Source organism: Pecten maximus, unplaced genomic scaffold (assembly GCF_902652985.1).
Source record: "Pecten maximus unplaced genomic scaffold, xPecMax1.1, whole genome shotgun sequence".
Classification (NCBI taxonomy): Eukaryota; Metazoa; Mollusca; class Bivalvia; order Pectinida; family Pectinidae; genus Pecten; species Pecten maximus.
In genome coordinates, this window is record NW_022982827.1 from 23,223 (window position 1) to 31,033 (window position 7,811).

General features: G+C 41.3%; 1 long non-coding RNA gene across 1 annotated transcript; it reads right to left on the minus strand.

Moving 5' to 3' along the window:
* Positions 1-346: 346 nt before the first annotated feature.
* LOC117320995 lies at positions 347-7,379 on the minus strand. The gene is made up of 4 exons (XR_004531199.1): positions 7,229-7,379; positions 5,191-5,420; positions 3,017-3,246; positions 347-573 (listed from the first exon to the last, which is right to left on the minus strand). It is a non-coding gene; the product is annotated as an uncharacterized LOC117320995 (long non-coding RNA).
* Between the last annotated feature and the right edge of the window lie 432 nt (positions 7,380-7,811).

A 7,811-nucleotide genomic window follows, 5' to 3' on the forward strand; every position in this document is an offset into this window, starting at 1 on the left:
GCCGTCCTGATGATCCTAAATCGAGGCGTCGTTAAAATCCTTGATTCATGGTGTCGTTTTGATGATATCTTTTCTTCCCAAATGATAACTTTTTTTTCCTCATGATAGCTTTTTTTCCTGATCATTACATTCAGCAACATTCCTGATAATATCACAATGATCTCATACATGAAGGGACGGACGCACACATTTAAGTGATTATCATGTGGTCCCCTTAATGAAGTGGGGTGCAGTGATGATACATACTACATTAGTGATACACATGAGGTTTAGTTATAAATATTCTGGTCACAAGCATGTTCTTAATTCCAATCATAATAATAAAAAAAACTGTAATACCTACCTAAAATATGTGGACTTCAAAGATCAGAATTCTTTTGACACAGGAGAACTTCAAAATGTCCATATGCACATACAGAGAGATTTAATCAACAGTTCTTTTTAGGACACAGGTCTGATGGAGATCTCTTTATACACAGGTAGACATAGGTATCTCACCCAGCACGTCCTTTAGTTAGTGCTGTAAACACTGATATTATGGAGACATAGTGGACTTTCCAGTGACATACGATCCTGAAACAACCAATAGTTATTGCTATATTGCTCACGTGACAAATCTCTCTAACAAGCCACATCAACATTCAGGTGATATATTTTAAAACCCAAACCACCATAACATTAACACAATACTAAAATTACACAAGCTCGACTGCCAGCTAAAAAGTAATATGATATGGTTTACTTTGTACAAGTCATATTGTCATTCAGAGTAACACAATTAGATAGCAGGATACACGTGATTCAACTGACAAAGCATTTAAATTGATCTGTTGATGAAATCCACTGATTACACACCACATATTGCACAAGGCAGTACTGTATGGAAAGGGGTTATAGAAGGGGTGTGAGACATTGTGGTAGGGGCTATTGAGGGGCGTGTGTGGCACAGGGGAAGTATCTATGATAGAAAGTGCTTGATTTAGGGGTTGGGACTATGGAAAGGAGTTTGTGACATTGTGGTAGGGGCTATAGGGGGCTGACAGAGGCACGTTTTATGGAATGGGTGCTGACAGAGGAGTAGAGATTATATGATATGGAGGGATGAGTTGTGCAAATTGCAAAGGATATGGAGGTTGAGAATTAAAAAAGAGGCAAAGGATATGGAAGGGGTATAGATAGCAGAGGGGTAAAGGATATGAAAGGAAAGAGTTGACAGAGGGGAAAAATATATGGAAAGGAAGAGTTGACTGAGGGGTAAAAGATATGGAAGGGAAGAGTTGACAGAGGGGTAAAAAAATATGATAGGGAAGATTTGACAGAGGGGTAAAAGATATGGAAGGGACGAGTTGACAGAGGAGTAAAAAATATGAAAGGGAGGAGTTGACAGAGGGGAAAAGATATGGAAGGGACGAGTTGACAGAGGTGTAAAAGATATGGAAGAAGGTGGCTTAATATTTTTTACTTTTAGGTTATTTGTTTTGTTTGGCTTTTTTATTCGGGCCAAACTTATGATCTTAAAATTGAGGAGTCGTTATGACCATGACTCGAGGCGTCGTTATGATTCTGAACTCGAGCCGTTGTTATGTTATGATCCTTGACTGGAGGCGTCGTTATGATCCTGAGCTCGAGGCGTCGTTATGATCATGGACTCGAGGCGTCATTATGATCCTTAACTGGAGGCGTCGTTATGATCCTGACTCGAGGCGTCGTTATGATCCTGGACTCGAGCGGTCGTTATGATCCTGGACTCGAGCGGTCGTTATGATCCTGGACTCGAGCGGTCGTTATGATAATTGACACGAGGCGTCGTTATGATAATTGACACGAGGCGTCGTTATGGTCCTGGACTGGAAACGTCGTTATGATCATGAACTCGAGGGGTCGTTATGATACTGGACTCGAGGCGTCGTTATGATCCTGACTCGACCCGTGGTTATGATCCTGACTCGACCCGTCGTTATGATCCTGGACTTAAGGGGTAATTATGGTCCTGGAATGGAAAAAATCGTTATGATCCTTGACTCGAAACGTCATTATGATCCTGGACTCGAGGCGTCGTTATGATCCTGAACTCGAGACGTCGTTATCATCCTGGACTCGAAACGTCGTTATGATCATGGACTCGAGGCGTCATTATGATCCTTAACTGGAGGCGTCGTTATGATCCTGACTCGAGGCGTCGTTATGATCCTGGACTCGAGCGGTCGTTATGATAATTGACACGAGGCGTCGTTATGATAATTGACACGAGGCGTCGTTATGGTCCTGGACTGGAAACGTCGTTATGATCATGAACTCGAGGGGTCGTTATGATACTGGACTCGAGGCGTCGTTATGATCCTGACTCGACCCGTCGTTATGATCCTGACTCGACCCGTCGTTATGATCCTGGACTTAAGGGGTAATTATGGTCCTGGAATGGAAAAAATCGTTATGATCCTGGACTCGAAACGTCATTATGATCCACGACTCGAGGCGTCGTTATGATCCTGAACTCGAGACGTCGTTATGATCCTGGACTTAAGGGGTAATTATGGTCCTGGAATGGAAAAAATCGTTATGATCCTGGACTCGAAACGTCATTATGATCCTGGACTCGAGGCGTCGTTATGATCCTGGGCTCGAGGGGTCGTTATGATCCTGGACTCGAGGCGTCGTTATGATAATTGACTCGAGCCGTCCTGATGATCCTAAATCGAGGCGTCGTTAAAATCCTTGATTCATGGTGTCGTTTTGATGATATCTTTTCTTCCCAAATGATAACTTTTTTTTCCTCATGATAGCTTTTTTTCCTGATCATTACATTCAGCAACATTCCTGATAATATCACAATGATCTCATACATGAAGGGACGGACGCACACATTTAAGTGATTATCATGTGGTCCCCTTAATGAAGTGGGGTGCAGTGATGATACATACTACATTAGTGATACACATGAGGTTTAGTTATAAATATTCTGGTCACAAGCATGTTCTTAATTCCAATCATAATAATAAAAAAAGGTAATACCTACCTAAAATATGTGGACTTCAAAGATCAGAATTCTTTTGACATAGGAGAACTTCAAAATGTCCATATGCACATACAGAGAGATTTAATCAACAGTTCTTTTTAGGACACAGGTCTGATGGAGATCTCTTTATACACAGGTAGACATAGGTATCTCACCCAGCACGTCCTTTAGTTAGTGCTGTAAACACTGATATTATGGAGACATAGTGGACTTTCCAGTGACATACGATCCTGAAACAACCAATAGTTATTGCTATATTGCTCACGTGACAAATCTCTCTAACAAGCCACATCAACATTCAGGTGATATATTTTAAAACCCAAACCACCATAGCATTAACACAATACTAAAATTACACAAGCTCGACTGCCAGCTAAAAAGTAATATGATATGGTTTACTTTGTACAAGTCGTATTGTCATTCAGAGCAACACAATTAGATAGCAGGATACACGTGATTCAACTGACAAAGCATTTAAATTGGTCTGTTGATGAAATCCACTGATTACACACCACATATTGCACAAGGCAGTACTGTATGGAAAGGGGTTATAGAAGGGGTGTGAGACATTGTGGTAGGGGCTATTGAGGGGCGTGTGTGGCACAGGGGAAGTATCTATGATAGAAAGTGCTTGATTTAGGGGTTGGGACTATGGAAAGGAGTTTGTGACATTGTGGTAGGGGCTATAGGGGGCTGACAGAGGCACGTTTTATGGAATGGGTGCTGACAGAGGAGTAGAGATTATATGATATGGAGGGATGAGTTGTGCAAATTGCAAAGGATATGGAGGTTGAGAATTAAAAAAGAGGCAAAGGATATGGAAAGGGTATAGATAGCAGAGGGGTAAAGGATATGAAAGGAAAGAGTTGACAGAGGGGAAAAATATATGGAAAGGAAGAGTTGACTGAGGGGTAAAAGATATGGAAGGGAAGAGTTGACAGAGGGGTAAAAAATATGATAGGGAAGATTTGACAGAGGGGTAAAAGATATGGAAGGGACGAGTTGACAGAGGAGTAAAAAATATGAAAGGGAGGAGTTGACAGAGGGGAAAAGATATGGAAGGGACGAGTTGACAGAGGTGTAAAAGATATGGAAGAAGGTGGCTTAATATTTTTTACTTTTAGGTTATTTGTTTTGTTTGGCTTTTTTATTCGGGCCAAACTTATGATCTTAAAATTGAGGAGTCGTTATGACCATGACTCGAGGCGTCGTTATGATCCCGAACTCGAGCCGTTGTTATGTTATGATCCTTGACTGGAGGCGTCGTTATGATCCTGAGCTCGAGGCGTCGTTATGATCATGGACTCGAGGCGTCATTATGATCCTTAACTGGAGGCGTCGTTATGATCCTGACTCGAGGCGTCGTTATGATCCTGGACTCGAGCGGTCGTTATGATAATTGACACGAGGCGTCGTTATGGTCCTGGACTGGAAACGTCGTTATGATCATGAACTCGAGGGGTCGTTATGATACTGGACTCGAGGCGTCGTTATGATCCTGACTCGACCCGTCGTTATGATCCTGACTCGACCCGTCGTTATGATCCTGGACTTAAGGGGTAATTATGGTCCTGGAATGGAAAAAATCGTTATGATCCTGGACTCGAAACGTCATTATGATCCTGGACTCGAGGCGTCGTTATGATCCTGAACTCGAGACGTCGTTATGATCCTGGACTTAAGGGGTAATTATGGTCCTGGAATGGAAAAAATCGTTATGATCCTGGACTCGAAACGTCATTATGATCCTGGACTCGAGGCGTCGTTATGATCCTGGGCTCGAGGGGTCGTTATGATCCTGGACTCGAGGCGTCGTTATGATAATTGACTCGAGCCGTCCTGATGATCCTAAATCGAGGCGTCGTTAAAATCCTTGATTCATGGTGTCGTTTTGATGATATCTTTTCTTCCCTAATGATAACTTTTTTTTCCTCATGATAGCTTTTTTTCCTGATCATTACATTCAGCAACATTCCTGATAATATCACAATGATCTCATACATGAAGGGACGGACGCACACATTTAAGTGATTATCATGTGGTCCCCTTAATGAAGTGGGGTGCAGTGATGATACATACTACATTAGTGATACACATGAGGTTTAGTTATAAATATTCTGGTCACAAGCATGTTCTTAATTCCAATCATAATAATAAAAAAAGGTAATACCTACCTAAAATATGTGGACTTCAAAGATCAGAATTCTTTTGACATAGGAGAACTTCAAAATGTCCATATGCACATACAGAGAGATTTAATCAACAGTTCTTTTTAGGACACAGGTCTGATGGAGATCTCTTTATACACAGGTAGACATAGGTATCTCATCCAGCACGTCCTTTAGTTAGTGCTGTAAACACTGATATTATGGAGACATAGTGGACTTTCCAGTGACATACGATCCTGAAACAACCAATAGTTATTGCTATATTGCTCACGTGACAAATCTCTCTAACAAGCCACATCAACATTCAGGTGATATATTTTAAAACCCAAACCACCATAGCATTAACACAATACTAAAATTACACAAGCTCGACTGCCAGCTAAAAAGTAATATGATATGGTTTACTTTGTACAAGTCGTATTGTCATTCAGAGCAACACAATTAGATAGCAGGATACACGTGATTCAACTGACAAAGCATTTAAATTGGTCTGTTGATGAAATCCACTGATTACACACCACATATTGCACAAGGCAGTACTGTATGGAAAGGGGTAATAGAAGGGGTGTGAGACATTGTGGTAGGGGCTATAGGGGGCTGACAGAGGCACGTTTTATGGAATGGGTGCTGACAGAGGAGTAGAGATTATATGATATGGAGGGATGAGTTGTGAAAATTGCAAAGGATATGGAGGTTGAGAATTAAAAGAGAGGCAAAGGATATGGAAGGGGTATAGATAGCAGAGGGGTAAAGGTATGAAAGGAAAGAGTTGACAGAGGGGACAAATATATGGAAAGGAAGAGTTGACAGAGGGGTAAAAGATATGGAAGGGAAGAGTTGACAGAGGGGTAAAAAATATGATAGGGAAGATTTGACAGAGGGGTAAAAGATATGGAAGGGACGAGTTGACAGAGGAGTAAAAAATATGAAAGGGAAGATTTGACAGAGGGGAAAAGATATGGAAGGGACGAGTTGACAAAGGTGTAAAAGATATGGAAGAAGGTGGCTTAATATTTTTTACTTTTAGGTTATTTGTTTTGTTTGGCTTTTTTATTCGGGCCAAGCTTATGATCTTAAAATTGAGGAGTCGTTATGACCATGACTCGAGGCGTCGTTATGATTCTGAACTCGAGACGTTGTTATGTTATGATCCTTGACTCGAGGCGACGTTATGATCCTGGGCTCGAGGCGTCGTTATGATAATGGACTCGAGGCGTCATTATGATCCTTAACTGGAGGCGTCGTTATGATCCTGACTCGAGGCGTCGTTAGGATCCTGGACTCGAGCGGTCGTTATGATCCTGGACTCGAGCGGTCGTTATGATAATTGACACGAGGCGTCGTTATGATAATTGACACGAGGCGTCGTTATGGTCCTGGACTGGAAACGTCGTTATGATCATGAACTCGAGGGGTCGTTATGATACTGGACTCGAGGCGTCGTTATGATCCTGACTCGACCCGTCGTTATGATCCTGACTCGACCCGTCGTTATGATCCTGGACTTAAGGGGTCGTTATGGTCCTGGAATGGAAAAAATCGTTATGATCCTGGACTCGAAACGTCATTATGATCCTGGACTCGAGGCGTCGTTATGATCCTGAACTCGAGACGTCGTTATGATCCTGGACTCGAGGGGTCGTTATGATCCTGGACTCGAGGCGTCGTTATGATAATTGACTCGAGCCGTCCTGATGATCCTAACTCGAGGCGTCGTTAAAATCCTTGATTCATGGTGTCGTTTTGATGATATCTTTTCTTCCCTAATGATAACTTTTTTTTCCTCATGATAACTTTTTTCCTGATGATAACTTTTTTTCCTGATCATTACATTCAGCAACATTCCTGATAATATCACAATGATCTCATACATGAAGGGACGGACGCACACATTTAAGTGATTATCATGTGGTCCCCTTAATGAAGTGGGGTGCAGTGATGATACATACTACATTAGTGATACACATGAGGTTTAGTTATAAATATTCTGGTCACAAGCATGTTCTTAATTCCAATCATAATAATAAAAAAAGGTAATACCTACCTAAAATATGTGGACTTCGAAGATCAGAATTCTTTTGACATAGGAGAACTTCAAAATGTCCATCTGCACATATAGATAGATTTAATCAACAGTTCTTTTTAAGACACATGTCTAATGGCGATCTCTTTATACACAGGTAGACATAGGTATCTCATCCAGCACGTCCTTTAGTTAGTGCTGTAAACACTGATATTATGGGGACATAGTGGACTTTCCAGTGACATACGATCCTGAAACAACCAATAGTTATTGCTATATTGCTCACGTGACATATCTCTCTAACAAGCCACATCAACATTCAGGTGATATATTTTAAAACCCAAACCACCATAACATTTGATACAATACTACAATCACACAAGCTCGATTGCCAGCTAAAAAGTAATATGATAGGGGTTTCTTTGTACATGTTGTATTGTCATTCAGAGTTACACAATTAGATAGCAGGACACACGTGATTCAACTGACAAAGCATTTAAATTGGTCTGTTGATGAAATCCACTGATTACACACCACATATTGCGCAAGGCAGTACTGTATAGAAATTGGTTAAAGAAGGAGTGTGCGACATTGTGGTAGGAAC